The sequence below is a fragment of the Schistocerca serialis genome, chromosome 6 (assembly GCF_023864345.2).
Source record: "Schistocerca serialis cubense isolate TAMUIC-IGC-003099 chromosome 6, iqSchSeri2.2, whole genome shotgun sequence".
Taxonomy (NCBI): Eukaryota; Metazoa; Arthropoda; class Insecta; order Orthoptera; family Acrididae; genus Schistocerca; species Schistocerca serialis.
The window spans coordinates 245,603,971-245,626,537 of NC_064643.1; the positions used below are offsets into that span (position 1 = coordinate 245,603,971).

Below are 22,567 nucleotides of genomic sequence, written 5' to 3' on the forward strand. Positions count from 1 at the left end.
TTGTTCGGGCTATATTCTGCCTCCAGGGACACAACACCAGGGCTGGACGGAACAGCAGCCTGGAACTTGGAGATCGCATGATCTGCCTGAAAGAGGGCAGTGACAGCTGTCTGCAGTGGGTCCAGGAGGGGCTCAGTTCCACTCGAGTCTAGAGGCCATGTTCGCTTCCCACCTGACGTGCCGGGTCCAGGCAAGGTGTATGCTACGGGAGGTGCAGCAGCACTGCAACAGCGCCAGAGACGGCGGCGGGTGTTGCCATCAGGCAAGCACCACTAGCGGCAAGTTGCAGCACATCATACAAGAGTGCGTGGGTTTGAGTCCGCTTCTGTCCTGCGAGCAGTGGCGACCCAAGGGCCAAGGGCGACCAGTTCACCCAACTTCGTCCCATGGTCAGACAGAGCAGGCCAAACAGGGCGGAGGACGGCAAGGTCCAGGGACTGTAGCAGTCTCCGGAATTGCGGGCAGCGGAGCGGCGCCAGTCGCAATGCCCCAGCAGGTGGCAACCGGGAAAGCACGGCCGACTTCCATCGGTAGGCGACAGTGATGATGGCACCAGCAGCATCGACATACCAGGAGTCTGTTCAGCCAGCTGGACTCGCAGGACATCGGCGGGCAGCACACCAACAGTATGCTTCACCCATCGAGTACTGTAAATTAGCTAAATAAAGGAATGTTACCGAATACTGCTGTATCACTCTGCACTGGCCCTCAACACTCTTGAACTTGCTCGGCCTTCTGACAAAATACGGTGCGGTAGGTCCCAGATCAGCTTGCCATCAGGAGTCCTGGGTTCGACACATGGACCCCATAGCAGTGATGTCAGAAGTGATGCCAGTTACAACACTGGTACCGGATTTTCACTCCCACATCTTATGTCAAGCAAGTAGCGTTGAGGTGTGCCTGTGCAGAGGGGTAGTTGAGGTGTTTGGTCGCATTTGTGATGGGTGGTCGTGCGCTTCTTGTTATGTCGTGTCGTTCGGGAGGTGTTCATGCATACCAGTATAGTGAGGAAAGCAGGACTGTTCACCTGCACACGAGCACAATGTGGAGGGGTGTGTGACATTTGATTTATGGTTAATGTGTCATTCTTTTGTCAATTAGAATGGACTTTTTAAAGGAGTCCTTTATAAGGCTGGATGGGCCTGTAGATTTATCTGGATTCAGGGGAAATGGGGGACACAATAACATAGCACCTAAGTGATGTAGTTTTCGTAACCTGTCAGGCCACGGACTACCGTGAACAAAGTGGGTGCCAAAGAATTGTTTTATTTGTAAGAGATTTGGTCATTTGGTGTGCAATTGTTCAGAATGTAGTTGGGCGATGATTTGCCGCAAGAACTAAGTTTAAGGAGTAGCAGAGTGAAATTAATGGCAACAGTGGAGTTATACGCAAGAATGGTGAAAACACTGCAAGCAGCGGAGGCTGTGGCAGTGACTACAGCGGAAGCTGTAGCCACTCTAATAGAGCAAATTTGGGTACTGTCAGAGGTGAGGATAAGTGACAAAGAAAAATATGAAGAATTAGCAGGTAGATTTGATTCATTGCGAGTAGGGGAAGGGACATCGGGTGAACATAAATTACAAGTCATGGAGCGTCATAGACCGTTTGACCTGGCAATCACAGCATTGATTAACCCCATTTTGGGCAAAGCAATGAAGGATATGTTGGTATTCCTTAATTACATTATCACAATGGCTGAGGCCAATGGGTGGTCAGATGTTGTAATGTTGAGAGTGGTAAAGATATGCTTAATAGGGGAGGCCAAGTCGTACATATTGTACCTGAAACGTTGAACAATGTGGGGACATTTTCAGAGCTTGAGGCTGAGTTACACCAGAGGTATCAAAAACAGAATAGTACCAGGTTGTTTCGTGAAAAATTAAGTGCGTGAGTTATGAGGATAAATGAGACTGTGGAGGTTTTCTCAGACAGGATTCGAAAACTGAATGCACAAACGTTTGAACTGTCACAGAATGGAGAGACTAAAAGAGTGATCTTACAAGAGGCTGAGAACAGGGTGTTAGATGTGTTTTTGTGGGGAGAACCGCCAGAAGTGTCACGTCGGGTGAGAATGGAGAATCCCAGTTATCTTGCAGAGGCTATAAGGATTGCCACATACTTAGAGGAGGTAGATTATGTGATGAAACAAAGGGTGGAGTATAGAGTCCTGGCAGTAGAAATTAAGTGTTTCAGTTGTGGCCAGGTAGGGCACATTAGGAGGCAATGTCAGCATCAGTTCGGTGTTACTCATGTGGGAAAATGGGTCACTAGGCAGTGCACTGCAGAAGTAAAAGTAGGGGGAAACCTCAGCAGCAGCAGCCATTAAACGAGAACAGGATTGCTTCAACCATCGGAGCAGTCCCAGTGAAATTAGGTAATGCGCTTGTGGGTGCACAGATGGAATGTTTCTTATTAGGCTTGGTGAAAGGGAGGAAACAAAAGTTTCTGGTTGACACGGGGCCACACATATCTGTCATTAGTCTGGACCTGGTTAGCAGGAGAAGACTTGAGCCACCACATTATAGGTTATGTGGGGTGGAAGATAATAAAGTGGAGATATTGGATATGACGATAATTCAGTTTGTGATCGCAGGAACTAAGTTTGGTGAGCAGGTAGAGGTGTTGCCATGTGTGGGTGAGGAGTATTTGGTGATTCTCAGACTGGACTTCCTTGACAAACGTCGTGTGAAAATAGATCTTTGGCAACAAACAGTGGAACTCGTTGGAACAATGTTTCACATGGGGGAAACGGTTGCAAATGAACAAATGTCGCAAGGCACACTTAACATGAAGGTGACGCCAGCTTAACTGTGAACAGATTCATTAAAGGTCGATCAGCAGGATAACATACCAGCAGGTACAGGGAAGGTAGTTTGGGTTTGGATAAATATGGACTTACCAAAGGATATGTTGTAGATGGTGGAGCTACTCTCAAGTAATGAGGAGTTGGATAATGTGCACTGTTTTGTGCAGAGGAGTTTATGTGGAAGGAGATTATAGGGTTCCTGTAAGTATAGAGAACTTCAGCACAGAGGATTTTAACTTGTCGAAAGAGTTCTTATTGGCCTCATTGGGGTTTTTTGCTGAAGTTGACCTCGATAGGGAGGATTTAAAAGCGAGTCATAAGCAAAATGTCAATGCAGCGCAATTAAGGGGAAAATTACAAAATTTGCAGGGAGACAACAGGGTCGTGTAGGAGGAATTATTATTGACATTTAGCAATTTACTCAGAATGAAGGGTAGGTTACCGGCAACACCAATTATGAAGTATCACATACCAATGGAGGATAATACACCAGTGTATAGGGAACCATATGGGATAGCATGTCATATACGACTGCCACTAGAGAATTTATAGAACAACAACTACAGGATGAGATCACCGAGCATAGCGATAGTCAAGCAATGTAGTTCTCGTACCTACAAAGTTGGTGGATGGTACAAGGAAATATAGGTTTTGTTGTGATTGTGGGTTTCTAAATGCGAAGACCATTACGAATGCATATCCGATTCCGAATATCACGGACACATTTAACAATCTGGGACAATGTAAGTATTTTACGATGATGAATTTATGGAAGTAGCGCCAGAGGATAGGACACAGACAGATTTCACTGTTCCTGGGGAACACTATCAGTATGTAGATATGCCATTATTATTTATTATGAGGTAAGTAGAGGCAGAGCACTTAAGATTAGGGCAGGATGGAAAAGAAAATCGGCTGTTTATTTTTCAAGGGAACCATATCAAATTTGCCTTAAGTGATTAGGGGAAACCACATGAAACCTAAATCTGGATGGTCAATGGCGATCTGAACCATTATCTCCTCAGGTCCAGAATTTTACTATTCTGACAATTTGCCCAGATGCAGAATCCAGGCAGTGCTGTAGCCATCAAAAGATGACTCATCTAGTAAGCACTCTAAGGTAGGATGTTGGTGCAGAAGATGAACAACAAGTGAAGTTACATTTTTGCTGCTGGTTATTTATCAGCCCTGGCTTTCTAGTAGAGATGGAACATGGTCTATGAGTATAGCAGCCTATTCCCACCTTCCACTGTGCTGCCTCTTGGTGGAATATCACTGCTAATTGAGAAGATGTCTCTAGAGGCCTGATGCTGATATCACTGCCTGACACCAAACCAAATACCCACTTGGTGGACCGTGTGGAGGATCTTTAGATTTGTAGGGTTTGGTGGTCCATACACCTGGCATCTGTAATCAAGTCTGGACCACACACAGGGTTTATAAAATTTCAGCAAATATGCTGTTCCAATATCACAAAAAGATTACTCGAAAACAAACTTCCAGAATTAAACCTGAAAACAATTTGGCGATGGAAGGTGGCATTTTTGCTATAACTGATTTGACAACAAGCACAAAAATATTATTGTATCTCAAATAAAGATGGCACCTTTTTGATTTAACACTCTGATATTACATCATCATATGGTTAAATTCAGCATATTCAGCGAATTAAGTAATAGAGTTAGAAAAAATTCACAAAAGATATTTGTATTTCTGGTATCCTGGCCCACCACTTTTCAAAGTCTGATGTGCTTGGAAATTGAGGACAGCTGCTACACAGCACTGCTACATCTGCAAACACAGGCGCCACTGCTGCAGTGCTTGCCATGGAGCCATGCCCATATTGCTGGCCTATCGGTGCTTGCAGCTGCCCTTTGAAGAAAGCAGTGCAGCAACTCAGTCTTCAGTTGTGATTTGTGTGTGTTCTCATATCATTGTCACTATATACCAATGTTTGATCTCAGAAGTCTCAGAAGAGTTGTTCCTGGCTTGTCAATTACTGTCATTATAATTGATGATAAGGTGAAAGGTTAGCAGCATCCATAGATGCAAAGCTTGTGCATCTCTTGGAACAGTAATAGCAACAGTGACTCCTGCAGCAGCAGTTGCAACAGCAGTTCCAAGACTGGTTTCAAAAACAGCAAGAACAACAGCAACAAACTGAATTGCTCCATTGGGAAAGTCAGCTTTTGTAGGGCCAAGTTCAGGTTCAGGGTACCCATCCTACAAAGGCAACGGTCACTTCCCAGGTGGGCAGACACATCTATGCTTGTTTCCATTTTTTAATGATGCCAAAGAGGATTGGGTCATGTACCTGCAGTGGCTGAAACAGCACTGTGCTGTCTTTCAGGTCTGTTATGAAGCTCTCCAATGGGTCATGCTTCATTTCTTGGGCTTCCCTGGAGACATTTTTCTGACTGAGAAACCTGTCTCCCCTGTTGAATCCAATCACATACACTTCCGAGGAGATGTTTTCATCACTTTCTAATTATTATTTGCAATGATTCCATGTGGTTGAATCACAACTCATTCCACTGATACCACAATCAACCTTTTCAGCTGTATCACTCAGCAAAACCTCATATGAAGGCTCTTTAATTTGAGATGTAGTGGGCGAATTGGATCCTGATTTGCAAGTCTACACTGGAGACCTTAAGCTGGACAACTCTTCCTTGGATGATATTTTCAAAATTTTGCACTCTTTCAAAATCACGCAGACAGCTAATAAACACCTCATGACTCATATACGGGTAGCAGTAGTTCAGAAGCCACATCGTACACCCTGCGAGCGGAATGCTTGTGACCCACTTTCCATATGGTGGTAGTGTGATTCCCTGATTTATTATCTGTCAGAGGCCTCTGAACAGTCTGTTACATCCTGTTAGCATCAGAGACAGGTCGGTCTTCCATCTTGTAAAGACTGCTTCACTGCACACCCAGGTGTGCACTGTCCGGATTGCTGGATGCACTGTACTTGTTGTGGGAAAAATGTTTCCCAGTGTGATCCTTCCATAACAAGTTGTTTATTGACCTCATAATTGTTAACCAGGATGCACATTTCCAGTTACCTCCAGCACACTGGTCGTGTATGGGGACAGTTCAATTCCCCTCTGGGGTCAGTTCATGATCACAGCTGCCTACAAAAATGTCACACAGCTTTTAACTCTGTTTCTTGTTGATAGTCACTTGGCAGACAACATTTTCAGTCTGGATCCCTTCTCATTATTGGGATTCTCTGTCACAAAGTTCTGGTCCCCTTCCAAGAACTTCATGAATTTTTTGGTGTTTTCCTGCATATATATTTGAATTTGGCCTGGGGTACACCACAGATTTCCAAGCTTATATCTGCTTGCATCCAGATGCAGTGCCCTATTTCTGCTGGGTATGACCTATATCAGTCTCCTTATAGGCGGCCATTAAGCAGCACCTCAAGCACCTCCTAAGAGCTGGAGTAACTGAATCTGTTAAAAGCAGGACTTGGGCCATACCCTTGGTAGTAGTTGAGCCATACCCGTGGTACTGGTCAAGAAACCCAATGTTTCCCTCTCAGTATGTGGAGATTTTAAATTGGCAATCAATACACAGATATGAGTTGAAACCTACTGCATACCTCAACCAGAGAAGCACTTTGCAACGCTTCTAAGGGGTGAATATTTTTCTAAAACAGATTACATGACCAACTGGCCTGTCCTTTCAGGAGAGAAGCAGTTCTTTCTGGTAAAAGCCACTGACATGTTATGCTTTCAGCCCTCTGCTGAATGCACTAAATGTTCACGCCATGGACAAGCCAATGGGGAGGCTTAAGAAATGAGTCACATGGTTGCCATTGGTCACGTCATGGCTCTACTGCGTTCCAGCTATAGTACCAAGCAGACAGCCTTGGTTTCTAGCTTTCAGACTAGTTCAAATGTGAACCAACATTATCTCCTTCATATTTATGTATTTTACATAAACTCAGATTGTGGATGCCCCTACAGTCCACCCTAGACAGGCTCTATCTGTACTCCACAATTTCAGAATATACTGTGACTTTCCTTTAATTAGCACTTTCATTTCAAACTGCTTCACCCTAGACAAGCCCTATCTGTACTCCACAATTTCAGAACACACTGTGACTTTCCTTTAATTAACACTTTCATTTCAAACTGCCTCCCTTCTGGTGCCCCCACTCTCCCATCCTTGACACAGGTTACCCCCACACCAGATGAAATCTGTACAAAATGGTGTCACAACTGCAATAAATCCCACGATCCAGCCCAGAGGGTGGCCACGTAATTTTCAGTTCATGTGATAATTTGTGTCCAATTACAGAGTTGTTGCTGTACTTTGCTGCGAGCTTACCTGCCATGGTGTGCCAGCCTTACTGCTGAGGTGCACTGTGTTTGCACATTTCAGTGCCAGTGGCAGAGTCCGACTCATCACCTGGCCACCAGTGTAGCCCAAGTGGAGCAATAAGCGTAATGAGTCACTCTATCACACATCCACATTGTATGGCTCCTGTGCTTGCCCCATTTGACTGTTGTAGCTCACCAGCCACAGCCAGCTTGCATTCCTGTCACCTTGCTAGCACTTGCCTGAGATGAGCCAAGAGCAGTGCCAACATGCTACCAAGAGGCACCACACCACGATCACCTCTGGTTATGCTGCAGCCTCCGTGATGACTAGTGTTGTGCCACTTTCATGGGACAGCAGTGTTTCACTGCCATCTGTAACCATAGGCCCACCTGTGGCCTGTTCATCAAGACAGCCCACCTGTTCTAGTTGAGGGTACTGGCCTAAATGATATGATAGGGGGCCTCTTTCCCTCACCACTATTGTAGCTAACTACAGCTGGGACATCACCTACGTGCAAGTGCCACACACCTACCACCCATCTGCCTCCAAACTTGTTGTGGTGCATTGCACCACACCTTATTGCATCACAATGCACTCACCAAACTGTAAGTGTTGTGACCATTTAGTTCTTCCACTGATGAGTGAATAGGATTTTGTGTAAATCTATAGTAACTGTAATGCACAGGAGGATGGTACTTAGAATCGTAAGTTACATGGCTGATCAACGTATACTTATCTTTCTTTGGAGGAGAAAATGTTCTCAGTCCAGACACACATATTTGATTATGTTTTTGAGGGAGATAGCTTTTACATGTGATGTAACATGCTATTAGAAGCACACTGACACAGGAGGAAATATCACATTTGCTTTATAGTGGTTAATTGCCTCTTCAGTTGGTTCATATTACTTTCTGTGCATTAACAAAATGAGCACAATTGTATGGTTATACACTATGTGATTGTAAGTATCCAGACACCTGGTTGCAAATGACTTACAAGTTTGTGGCTCCCTCCACTGGTAATGCTGGAATTCAGTATGGTGTTGGCCCACCCTTAGCCTTGATGACAGCTTCCACTCTCACAGGCATACATTCATTCAGGTGCTGGAAGGTTTCTTGGGGAATAGCAGCCCATTCTTAATGGAGTGCTGCACTGAGTAGAGGTATCAATGTCAGTTGGTGAAGCCTGGCATGAAGTCGGTGTTCCAAAACATCCCAAAGGTATTCTATAGGATTCAGGTCAGGACTCTGTGCAGGCCAGACCATTATACGGATGTTATAGTTATGTAACCACTCTGTTACAGGTGGTGCATTGTGAACAGGAGCTCGATCGTGTTGAAAGATGCAATTGCCATACCTGAATTGCTCTTCAACAATTGGAAGCAAGAAGGTGCTTAAAATGTCAATGTAGGCCTGTGTTGTGATAGTACCACTCAAAACAACAACGGGTGCAAGCCCCCTCCATGAAAAACACGACCACACCATAACACCACCACCTCCGAATTTTACTGTTGGCACTAGACACGCTGGCAGATGATGTTCACTGGGCATTTGCCATACCCACTCCCTGCCATTGGATTGCCACAATGTGTATCATGATTCGTCACTCCACACAACATTTTTCCACAGTTCAATCGTCCATTGCTTACACTTCTTACACCAAGCAAGTCATCGTTTGGCATTTATTGGTGTGATGTGTGGTCATTCAGCCATGAAATCCAAGTTTTCTCACCTCCCGCCTAACTGTCATGGTACTTGTAGTGGATCCTGATGCAGTTTGGAATTCCTGTGTGATGGTCTGGATAGATGTCTGCCTATTACATATTACGACCCTCTTCAGCTGTCGGCAGTCTTTGTCAGTCGGCAGACGAGGTCAGCCTGTATGTTTTTGTGCTTTACATGTCCCTTCACATTTACACTACACTATCACATTGGGAACAGTGGACCTAGGGATATTTAGGAGAGTGGAAATCTCACATACAGACGTATGACAGAAGGACTCCCAATCACCTGACCACGTTCAAAGTCTGTGAGTTCTGCAGACTGCCCCATTCTGCACTCTCACGATGTCTAATGACTGCTTAGTTTGCTGATATAGATACCTGGCAGTAGATGGCAGCACAATGCAACTAATATGAAAAACGTATGTTTTTGGGGGTGTCCGGATACTTTTGATCACACAATGTACGTGTAAGTCACTTCTAAACTCTGCTTCATCTATTATTAATAGCTGATGTGAAACTAAAATGGACAGCATTATCTGCAGCTCTTGTTCATTAAATGTGACTTTAAAATGATTCTGATAAAGAGTGGACTGCAATGAGGTTAGGACAAGAGCTATTTCACATTTGTAGAAATATTTGGGCGTGTATGATTCAATGGCCTTTGAAAGAAAGTACCTATAGATGTCTGCATACAAAATACTATTTAAGATGATTTTTTTATATGTGTCATTACTGTGCACTTTTACAGACTTCTCTTATATTGTGGAAGTCAGTTTTTAAGATCTACAAGCCATCGGTACACTGAAATGTTAGTCTTTGTTGGTAGTGTGTTTTTGTTCCAAGATCAGACATAGATGTGACATTCATGTTTAGGTTTTAAAAAAAGCCACAAATCATTAAGTTTTTTCCATCTTGGTTGAGTCTATCAGATTGATAATGGGATTAGGCAGCTTTAGATCTGCAGATGCCATACAGTCGTTACATGACCTGCATCTGCTGTTACCAAAACCATTAGAATGCTGAGTGACCTGCCAGACTGAGAGATGAAAGGATTAAACTTCCTCTGCCTTTTATTCTAATTATTTCTCCTCTTCCACCTTCTCTGTGTCCAGTGCATGTTTTGATTACACTTCTTTTCTTCCTTTTATCTGTACGTGGTAGTAGCTGCCTGTACAATGTAGAAACTGATGTCACGCTGGATAATTAATGATTAATAAGGTGAAGATGATCTGCTTAAATATGACATACAAGGTATAATGAGAGGAGATTAGGTGCATATGTTGTATTAGAGTATACTGTCTTATGCCAGGTGACTAATACAAGGCTGGATTAGAAACTAATGGACAATAATCTTTTTCTCCCCTGATATTGCAGTTGGAATGTTGAAATTTCACAACAATGTAGTTTGAAGTTGTGCTACAGAGGGTATTTTATTTTCTTGTGCAGCTCTAATGAGAGAAGCCTGAACTACAAATGAAACATGGTGTGTGTGTTACTGTTGTCAACTAGTGAAGAGCAGCAAAGTCAATATCTGTGGGCCAAAGGGCATAAACTGAGCAAAATTCACAGGAACCTGCATGGCATGTATGGGGATGACTGTATGGACTACAGCAATGTCTCCAGGTGATGTGCATTCTTCCAAGAGGGCCATGTGAACTTTAGTGATTTGCCACACTCCAGGCGGCCAGTAACAGCTGTAACCCCATACAACATCGGAGCTACTGAGGCAGCAACACTGAATAACTGACATGTGTAACTGTGAACCTTATCACAGCAGTTCAGCATTTCCTATGCTCCAGTGTATGATATTGTTCTAGACACACTGAAATTTCGTATGTTTAATGCTTGCTGGGTGCCTAAGAACCTGACAGACAACCACAAGACCAGTGAATTATGATAAACTTGGATCACTTAACACATTGTAATGGATCTGGGAGATGTTATTTTTTTACCGTATTTGTCGATACTGAATTGAAAATGTTTTCTTATATTTTTGTCAGAATTTATTATAATTTGTCTTATTATATGTTAATTTACTTCTGTTTTTGAGAGTAAAAGCATATTGATTACTATTAGAAAATGTATCGAAGAATAGCAAAGAAACTGATTGTGTAAAATATCTTTGACGTTGGAGTAGTCTTTGACTATAGTCAGTCCGAGTCGGAAGCTAACTCTTGGTGTGTGTTGACGGAAGAACAATGTGAAGGTCGCAGTCATAAATAATTTTGAATTATGTTAACTATTATTTTTGTATTAACTAAAAAGAAGAAACTACATTTGAAGAAACTGTATTTGAAACACCAAAATGAGAGAAACACGCTGAACCACGTCATTTTCTGCAGCCGACAATGATGCATTGTGGAATCATACTTAGACAACTGAAGCCAAGACTTATATTTGCTTGCAAACGTCTAATGGAAAAGGTACTGTCACGAAATATGGCAAATTTAAGTTTATAAAAAAAATAGTGACCATATTTTTCAACTTGTCTTAACCAGGATGCCATATTTCAACATTATGCCACAGGACGTGACTTTCTGAAAGGAATCATCACTGATGATGAGTAGTGGGCATACCACTACATGCCTGAAACCAAAAAGGCCTCTGAGGAATGGAAACATGCTGGTTTCCCAAGACAAAAAAAGTTCAGAGTGACTCAGTCTGTTAGGTATGTGCTTGTGACAGTGTTCTGGGATACGCAAGTGATATTGGTGGACTTTGCTGAGCACAGGACCACTGTGAATGCTGCAGCCTACATTAAAAATGGTTCAAATAGCTCTAAGCACTATGAGACTTAACATCTGAGGTCATCAGTCTCCTAGACTTAGAACTACTTAAACCTAACTAACCTAAGGACATAACATACATCCACGCCTGAGGCAGAATTCGAACCTGCGATCATAGCAGCAGCACGGTGCCAGACTGAAGCGCCTAGAACTGCTTGGCCACAGCGGCCAGCGCCTACATTAAAGTTTGGTTAACTTGCATCATGCCTTTTGTGATAAACACCACAACACTAATGATGACAGTGTCAAACTTCTCTATGATGATCCTCACCCCCATGTTGCTACACCTGTACGTAAGAAAACTGCCAAATTTGGGTGGTCCCATGAAGAAATACCTGGCCAGTCAACATTTTGTGAAAGATGTGGAAGTGATATCAGCAGTCTGCAGCTGGCTACACACCAACCAAAAGGGCTTTTACAAATGGGCGATATTGAAACTGGTACCACACTGGGTGCTGGGAGTAATGTGTTGAGAACGTTGGTGACTATGTAGAAAAGTAGTTAAAAGATATAATTTCATTTGTGAGTTTTGTTTCTGTTTTCTTACCTATTAAATTTTTTGGTAATACAATTATCGCGCATCACTTTCTGATCTTCCCTCTTACAACTGGTTATTCTGGGCTACTTTCAGCTGTTATCCCCCAGAGGGCAGCAAAGTTTGGTTGAGTAATGATGTATTCTGGTATCCACATTGATGATACTGAGGGCAGTATGATTAATTAGAATACTTTTTCTGCTAACGTGAAAATGACTGAGTGATATTACACTGAAGCTCCAAAGAAACTGGTATAGGCATGCTTATTCAAATACAGAGATATGTAACCAGATAGAATACGGTGCTCAGGTTGACAATGCCAATACAAGACAATAAGTGTCTGGTGCACTTGTTAGATTGGTTACTACTGCTACCATGGCAGTTATCAAGATTTAAGTGTGTTTTAATGTGGTGTTATAGTTGGCACACTAGCGATGGGACACAGCATCTCCAAGGTAGCGACAAGGTGGGAATTTCCCTATATGACCATTTCATGAGTGTAATGTGAATATCAGGAATCCGGTAAAACATCAAATCTCCGACATCGCTGGGGCCAGAAAAAGATCCTGCAAGAATGGGACCAATGATGACCGAAGAGAATCATTCAACATGGCAGAAATGCAACCTTTCCATAAATTGCTGCAGATTTCAATGCTGCATCGTCAACAAATATCAAAGTGTGAACCATTAACAAAACATCAATATGGGCTTTTGGAGCCAAAGACTCACTCGTATACTCTTGGTAACCGCACAACACAAAGCTTTATGCCTCACCAGAGCCCATCAACATTGACATTGGAGTTTTGATGACTGGAAACATGTTGCCTGGTTGGACGAGTCTCATTTCAAATTGTATCAGGCAGATGGATATGTACAGGTATAGAGACAACCTCAGAAATCCATGGACCCTGCATGTCAACAGGGAATTATTCAAGCTGGTGGAGACTCTGAAATGGCGTAGGGCGCATGCAGTTGGGAGTGATATAAGATGCCTCATGTGTCTAGATAGACTCGACAGGTGACACATATGTAAGCACCCTGTCTGATCACCTGCATCCATTCATGTCCATTGTGCATTCCAACGGACTTGGGCAATTTCAGCAGGACAATGCAACATCCCACACATCCAGAATTGCTACAGTGTGGCTCCAGGAACATTCTTGTGAATTTAAACACTTCCACTGGCCATCAAACTCCCCAGATATGAACATTATTGAGCATATCTGGGATGCCTTGCAATGTGTTGTTCAGAAGAGATCTCCACCCCCTCATACTCAATGGATTTATGGACAGCCCTGCAGTATTTATGGCGTCAATTGCCTCCAGCACTACTTTAGACATTAGTCGAGTCCATGACAAGTTGTGTGCTCGTGGGGGCTCAACACAATATCAGGCAGGTGTACCAGTTTCTTTGACTCTTTAGTGTAAATGGTCTGTTTTATACAGTAGCTCACCCCCATGTTCTGAATAGAAAATTTAAGCACATTTTATTTTACTGCACGGTGAGTTTCCAGATCATGCAACAATTTGTTTTTGGAGTCAATTTAAGTCACAGCATCTGTCACCTGTGAATACTTGCTATAACCAGAGGATTGCATGGTGCAAATGTGTGGTTTGGAACAGCTGTCACTTTGTGATAAGCCAGCCACACAGAGGCATGCTACCACTTCTCTTTCCCTTCTTTGTATTGTCTGCCATGATTAAGTCCAGTTTTCATATGGGGGACCAGTTCATAAGTATGTGAGATGGCTTTTAGGTGTTAAAAGATAACCTCTCTCATTCATTGTGTAGGTATTTGCCATTTGATTATACCTGACAATTTTTATTATTCATTTGATTATACTAGGCAGTTTTTATTATTCATCTTGTTATACAATTTTATTGTTGTAAGTTTCTTTTACAATTGCGAGAACACTTTAGTGTTAAGCTTTGTTACCAGTACCACCGTCTTCCTTGTGATGTCTATTCTGGTTGCTTTTACTTTCAATGGACCATTAAGAAGTGATCCCTTTAAACATTTATATGAGCGTTATGTCACCCACGCATCTTTTTACAAAAAGTTTTGAAGAGCCTACAGCATGCCACATTATTTGCAATTTAACTATAGTACTATCTTCCGCACTATATTCTTCAACCTGGCTTTCTTTGATAATGTTTTGGTATTTATTACCTGTGACTACCAATTATCTCTTGCTGTTGGGTGAATAACACCCACTCTTAGTGTATAAGCGAACATAAAGTAGCTGAAGTTAAGTTTTCTCCTTCACATGAAAGGCAAACAATCTATTTCCCGCAGTAACAAACGTTACTCTCTCACAGTTACTCGGTTTTCCCTTATCAGTTCTGGGACACCAATGAACCCACCTCAAAACTCTGAGTCTTGCAACTAATTGTTCCCCCTGTGCACGGACCAACTGTTTATACCTAATGTTGCACTGCTATGCAGCTAAGTGCATTTGTCTCTCATTTGGAAACATCTATTTCTGCTCTTTCCTTCAATGCATAATTTATGAGAGTTGAATATAATTGTGTATGTTTTCAATTCCTAAGATTTGCTTAATTGACTGTTCTCATTCTGCCTTTTTCTGTAAGTGTTCCCACATCAATGTTCAAAGAAATTTCTGTATACTCTTTTCCAGCTTGGTTGCTTTAACCAACACAATTTTCATCCAAAACGCAAGTTGCTTGCTTTAACCAACATAACTTACATCCAAAACACAAGTTCATTAACACCTCAGTTCTTTTTTATCAAAATATTTGTTACCCAGGTATGTTTCTGACGTGTGTCAATGCAAGTGATTACAAATTCCTAGGCAGTAGCCAACATTTCCTGAATTTAAGATCTGCTGAGATTACATATAGCACCTCACTAGCACACTATGAAAATCTTAAATAGTGTATTCTTTGGTTTGCCTGTTTGAATCGCCACTTTCTGCCTTATTGCAGATACAATATTTTATCGTGTTGATTATTCAATTTCAACTAAAGACTATTTGAGTTTTGAATATGCCTCTACAAATCAATGTCGGTGTTTAATTTTCTGTAAAATGAAATATTTTACTCTGGTTTACATGTAACTGGTATCCTGCCACTGGCACATATTTTCAGCTGTTTATTTAAAAAAAAAAAAATGCTTTTCTCAAGGTCGCTTTAGTAAGCGCATGTGTTGGCACTGGATGTGCCACCATCCTCGCTCTCCCTTCCTGTTTCTTGGAGCACCACTGCATTTCCACTCTTCTCCGGCATTACTGTGTCTTCCTTCTCTCCCCAAGCACCCTGCACATCTTGCAACGCTTACCCCCTCTGCTCCTTCCATGCATGCAGGAACAGTGCTGTAAGCCACAGGAAGCACCCCTCCCCCCCCCCCCCCCCCCCCTCTGTCAGCTTACAATGGAGCAGCCAGTATGTTTTTCCTTTTGTCTCCTTCTTTATTCCATAATTTCAGAATACACCATGACTTCCCTTTAATTAACTCTTTCATTTCTAAACAGCTCCATTCTGGGTCCCCAGGAGCATCCTTGCCACAGGCTGCCTCCATACAAGCTATGGTCTGTACATGTAACAGTGTGACAGAGTCTTTATCCTCCAACAACTGACTGGATAATTACTGTTTTATACGTGGTGGACACGGCAAAAAGCCAGCAAAACAAACATAAATGTCTTCTCCAAAAACTATCAAGACAGTTCAAAAGGCCACTCAGGACAGAAAGATATTAGATCTAATGACAACAATTAGACCTACCCTTTTTCAGGATGTCCATGTTGAAACTGGTACTGTGACCACGAGGCAGTAAAAGCAACAAAAAGTACCAAAGTACAAAGGGTAACGGGCTTGATTTGTGGTACTGCCAGGGATTTTTTTCTTGTTGGAAGGTCTGCAATGAGATGTACTCAGCTTCATGATGCCAGTTGAGGAGCTACTTGCTTAAGTAAGGGCACCAGGTCTGCTAACACAAAAATGGCTGAGAGTGCAGCATGCTGACTCCCATACCTCTATACAGCATTAATATGAGGCCACTGACTGGTGGATGGCTTGGTGGACAGTCGGGTCTAATTGGCCCATCTGTGAACAGAATGGAAGTGCTTATTATCTCAATATGGAGTTCCTTTTATTCATTTTTCTGCACCCCTGCTTTCTCAACAATTCCACCAAATTATTGTTGCTTTAGGTTAATTTCACTGTACTCATGCTTTGTGCTGTAATACCACTGGACATCTTAATGGATCACTCAATATGCTTATGCATACAACTGGTGAGGCTGCTAGGTGCAACTCCTCTTTTGGATACATCTGATCACTCTAAGACACATGGAAAAACATCCCAGGCAGATATTATTATTATTATTATTATTATTCCAATGTTTTCAGCACATTCTGTGGCATACCTATTGATGATGACCTGTGCTATGGATTTTTTTCATGGACTGTGATCTGGACTTTGTTACCTACCATCAACATTTGGCATGCACACAAACATGGCTGTCTTCCTAATGCTGTCTTCACTCACTACTCAACTAACAGTTGCGTTTTCAGTGAACCAATGGCACGTAGATTTTACTGAGTGATAACAACAGCTTGAATAGTCATATAAGCGCATACATAAGTTGGTGGATCTGACACATCTATAATTGCTTCTGGCAATCCCAACTTTCCAACCATTCAATGAAGCTCAAGATGAATGAGAAGTGCATCAAAAGTGATTAGCAGTTCAGTTCCACACAAGTGACACTAAGTGCCCTAAGAAATAGTGAATCATTGTGTTATTCGCAAATCCATAGTTCTTTTATCTTGTTTAAAAGTTGGCTCATCATTTGATCCATCAGCGCTGCCCGTCACCATTTTCGCTTTTTTTTATGAATATTTTACTTCAAAAATGCATGTGGCAATTGCTCATTTAGAGTTTCTTCATCAGCATAAAGCAACATCAGACAGTTATGGCACCATGCATCTTAGACTTAGGAAGCCTAAGTAGAAAATGCAAGTTTATTTGTTCTTGTGTACTATAAACTGGTGTGGCGATTAGATTAGCACCAAACAGTGGAGTGCATGCTCAGATGTTACTGTAGCCAGATCTTTCTTTAGCTTAAGTTTTGCACATTGTTATGGCTTTCAAGATTTCTCAAGCAGCTTAGGTTTCCATTTCCACGGACTTTGGGACATCAGAACTGTCATCTTGATTGACAAATGCAGCATGATCTACTCTGTCTTATGGTAAAATTTCAGATATATTGTGCAGTCAGGAAGCAGTGGAGTGGCTTCCATTCAACCAGACAGAAATCAAACCAAACATAACAGTTTAGCCACCCAGCTTTGGAGAATTTTTACAGATTGCCCAGTGCACGTGATTATTTTTCTATACATGCTAGACATAGTTATCCATGATGTCTGTCAACAGTGTTTTCAGCAAGGTCATAAAGCAGATTTTTGTCATATCCAGCCACGCCATCAGCAGTCGAATGCACATAGGCAAGTAAATGACATCACAGTCTAAGGTAGCACCATGCTGTCTTATGTTGTCAACAACAGCTCACAGTATTTTCATTTTATTCTTTTTTAATACAGCATTGATCTCAATTATTTATCAGGATACATACCTCCACCCTTAAAATCAGAAGTAGCTAACGTATGGACTTACACTCATCATGAAATTCAGATACCAGGCCAGGTAGTTCTCGAATTAGCGAATGAGCAGGGTAACCAAAACCATTTCTTTCTTTGTACTAACAGAAACTACAGAAGAAAAGATTTTTGGCCTGGATGACTTTACAGCCTTAGGTTTTTCTATTGAAACAGTCCAAACAATTCAGAAGACCATTCAATGTCTAGAAGTCGATTTTATGTCTCCAGTATCTTCCCTTTTTTTCTCAAGGCCTGGTAATGGCTTTTTTCACTCACATTACATTAAGGGAGTCCACAGTACTGCATTCGAAGTTTGCAAAATAAAAGGTTAAAGCAGAACTAGATACCTTAGAAGAGTTAAAGTGTTGTTACACAATTCCTTAAATCACCTCCAGTAATTGTTCATAAGCCATGCGGTGCTTTATGCCTTTGTGGGGACTTCAAAAATACACACAAAGAAAGCGAGAAAAAATGCAAAATGCTGTATAAGAAAATAAAACATAAGGATAATGAGAAAGGAGCGCCAAGGGTGTCACAGGAAATTGTCACTGGCTGGCCATTTACGTAAAATATGGGCGAGCCTGACATCCTGTGTACAAATTAAGACTCTCCCCCTAAAATCTTGGTAAAAACATTGGACAAGTCACAGAACTTTAAAACTTTAACCACATTCATTTGAGTATTTTCTAAAGGAGATAGCAGATCCAGCAGCAAGTCAGCCATGGCCCGCTGGTCAGAAAATAAAATGTGGCACACAGTGACCTGGATGCCACAAGTACCACACATTGGAGGTTCCTCTCGCCGGAGCAGGAAGCCATGTGTCATAGGACTGAGGCCTATCCGAAGCCGAGTGAGGAGAACCTCATCCCGTTTACGGGGATGGAAAGAAGTACACCACACATGTGTTGTGGGCTTGATTAAACAGAGCTTATTGTCAGTCATATCCAGCCACTCATCCTCCCACCAATGCATGTCTCATGAGCTCAATAGCGAGGTGAGTGCATGCAGGGGGATGGCACACTGAAATACTTGTGGATCAAGACATACCCCTTGACTGCGAGATCTGCCCTTTTGTTCCCAGCAATGCTGACATGCCCTGGAACCCAGCAGAAAAACCACCTCCTTCCCCAGTCTTTGTAGTTGGAGGAGGGCATCCTGGATTTTCTGGACTATTTTATCTGCTGGATACAAACACTGCAATGAGTGAAGGGCACTTAGTGAATCGGAACAGACAAGAAATTTAGGACGGGAAGAGCGTCTCATCTGTTCCAGTGCCCAAAAGATCGCAGACAATTCTGCATCAAAGATAGTAAATGCTTGAGGCAGTTCGACCTTGAGGACACAATCTGGAAAAACAACAGAGCAATCAACAGAATCCTCCTGTTTTAGCCCATCCATAAAAACAGTTACATAGTCATGGTGCTCAGATAAAATGGCAGAAAATGTTGCTCCTGTTTTAACCCATCCATAAAAACAGTTACATAGTCATGGTGCTCAGATAAAATGGCAGAAAATGTTGCATTAAAAACAGTGGCAGGAGTGCAAGCTCTCTTGTACCATACCAAATCTAAAATCACTCTGGGCCTCTCCAGTAACCAGGGTGGCAGGCGGTTAAAAACCTGGATTTGGGACTGTACGGTCTCCACACCGAGGGCCTCCAGCACACATTGCACATGGATCCCTAATGGCATCATGGCTCGTGGACAGTTGGAAAAAAGGTGTTCCAGAGGTGGACGAGCAACAATATGGTGAGCGAGTGAGGGTGGAGCTGCAAGAAATTTGCAAGCCTGATGCACCAACAGGAGCTTCCGCTGGATGGTAAGTGGCAGTTCTCCCGCCTCAGCACAGAGGCTGGGTATAGGACTAGTCCGATAAGCACCCGTGGCCAGTCGAATCCCCGCATGGTGGACAGGTCAAGGATCTGCAAAAAAGAAGGCCTCACTGACCCATACACCATGCACCCATAGTCCAGATGCGAATGCACAAAAGCCTGATAAAACTGGAGATGATGCGCCCTGTCCGCTCCCCAAGACCTGTGGTTAAGGCACTTGAGAATGTTGAGTGCCTGTAGGGTTCTGGCTTTCAAGTTTCGCAGGTGTGACAACTATGACAACCTGGAGTCAAAAATAAGGCCCAGAAACTGCACTGTGTCTCTGAAATGTATGAGAGTGTCCCATATATGCAAAGAAGGCAAATTAAAAGGGCAATGAGTTGTGGACTCATCCACACTTCCATGTTCTGTGAATTATTTAAAACATTGGTAGGGGAGCAGTACTTCTCTAAGACCAATATTTCGGGAGCTTCAAAAGCCATTCTGGTATTAAATAATCCTTAAGGCCTCTATCAATAGAGCAGGTAAGCTTTTGATGTTGCTAGTGCACCAGCAATATTCCAGAAATTTTAGAACAAACTGTTGACAACATTCCAAAATGTGTCAATTATTTGGATGATACAATGGTCATGGACTCAGGAGAAGCATAAGTTGTATCTCCAGTGAGTATTTTCTGTCCTTTTTCAAACTGGGGTAAAGCGTAACTTCATAAAACTCTCTTTCTGTAAGGCTTCCATTAAGTATATGGGGTATAACATTAGCCCCGATGGCCTTAAACCAACATTGGAGAGCGTAGGAATCTTTTCCCATTTTCCTACACCAAAGAAGGTAAAGCAGCTACAAGTTTTTATGGGCGAGGTTACCTATTATGGCCAATTTATCATCTAAATTGTAACTATAGCCCATCCATTGAATCAAATTCAGAGAAAAGGGGTCTTTTTTCGACTGGTCTGAAGACTGTCACAAAGCATTTCTTAAGCTGAAGGAGTGTCTCCAAACCACTCATTGCCTGACATTGTGTCAACCTCCTTTACTTCTTGTGCTGACTGTGTACGTGTCACCACAAGGTGTTGGGTCCATTCTACCACATAGGTAGCAGAATGGTTCAGAGTGGCCAATCCTGTTCGCCTCCCCATTGCACAATAAAATTATTCCCAGATGGACAAGCACTGACAGTCAACTATGTCTTTTAGAAATTCTGCATTTTACTGTATGACAATCAATTTAATCTGGTCACAGATCATAAGCCACTGTCAATCATATTTGACCCTATGTCAAAGTTTCCTGAATGGACATCTTAGGCTAGAATGCTGGGCTCTTTGTCAAATTAGCACTATTCCATTCATTACCATACACTGATTCAGCACATTATTTTAGACACACTGTCACAATTCCTTAAAGGTAACCATGATTAATTTATTAGACGAGAGACTGTTCACTTTCGCAATGATTCACAATTGAAATAAACATTGGAAGAGTTCCTCATCACTTCCAGAGCTGTTGCAACAGCCACACGTAAAGATACACTCTTAAGATGGCTTTGCCAGTTTCTAAAAACTGGCTGACTACATTGCGGATGCCACACATAAAGATTCCCTCTGAAACAGGCTGACCACAGTAGTCCAGTCAACTGGTGTTCAAAACTGATTTTCATAACAAAATTGCGGTAGTCTTTTTTTCAATGGTTCTATATGTTTTTTGGGGTGCTGAATCCAAATTTCATGTTTACTACCTTGTAGGTTCTCCTTGTAGGATGACAATTTCACAGGGAAAAAAGTGAAACCTTTTTTCCAGTTTTTTGCTTATATCTTGAAAAACCATGCATTTCTCAAAGATATAGGAAATGAAAGTAGACAAAATTTTCTACAAGATGCACTAGGTAGGTTTGGTTTTCTGACGAGCGATATTGATGCTAAAGTGCACTGCAAAGCAGCCTTTTTGGGGCCTTCTGTAAAATGTCAAAAACGCCCACTCTCATTTCCAACAACTCGAAAAATATACATGTTATCAACAAAAACTCATACACCATGTGAAAGTGCATTACATTTCCGACAAGATATGATGTAAAATTCAGTTTTCTCAAGGGGAGGGGGAGAGCAAAGTGGTAACTATGAAAAATGCCTTCTGCACCCTACAGCCAAATGATCCCTTCTAGCTGTCTATCTTGCACTGGCATTATACTTAAAGTGTATTACAGTTAGAAGAGGATTTTTTGAATGAACTGATGGGAAAGTTTTTTAATGAAAACATTAACAGGTTATTTTCACAAAATTTGAAGTTCGTGACACTGAATAGAAAGATGAACACAAAATCAGTAAGTAGCAATGTACATGTGTCATGAAATAAGTGAATTTTGGGTCCACAATTGGGTCATCACTTTGAATAAATTCTTCATCTGCAAAAGAAAGAAGGCATTTAGTGGCAGAATATGGAAACAAAAGACAAATAACTGAACTAACGATGTATGAAGAAATACCTCCACTGATGTCATGTGCACAGTATTTTTACTCATCTCTGGTTGGCTGTTGGCAGCGTAGGCAATGTTTCTTGGGAATCAGAAGGTCCAGGCGAAAGGACTTTAGCAATGGAAGGACCTCGCAAAGTGTCAGGGGCTGTGGAAGGTCCAAGCTGAACAGTGAGTTGTTGCTGTCCTTTAGCTGAAAAAAATTATTGTAATTGAATGATTACTGTTATGACAGAGAAAAACTGGTTATGAAATATGGGTAACGCTGCAAAGTATTACACAAATTAATACTTAGTGTCAACCCACCTGCTTCAGGCAGCAGTACCGCAAGGGGCTTCTCCTGGTCATCTTCATCATCTATATTCAACATTGTTGTTGATGTTTGAGTGCAACCTTTTACATTGCTGGCACAGTTTCTTGAAGAGCAGTCCTGTGCACCTACACCCACACACCAACCTTGCCAATCT

General features: G+C 42.1%; 1 long non-coding RNA gene across 1 annotated transcript; it reads right to left on the bottom strand.

The window, feature by feature from the left end:
• Positions 1 to 21,858: 21,858 nt before the first annotated feature.
• Positions 21,859 to 22,287, bottom strand: LOC126483657 (uncharacterized). Its single transcript, XR_007587753.1, has 2 exons — positions 22,113 to 22,287; positions 21,859 to 22,031 (listed from the first exon to the last, which is right to left on the bottom strand). It is a non-coding gene; the product is annotated as an uncharacterized LOC126483657 (long non-coding RNA).
• Positions 22,288 to 22,567: the final 280 nt, after the last annotated feature.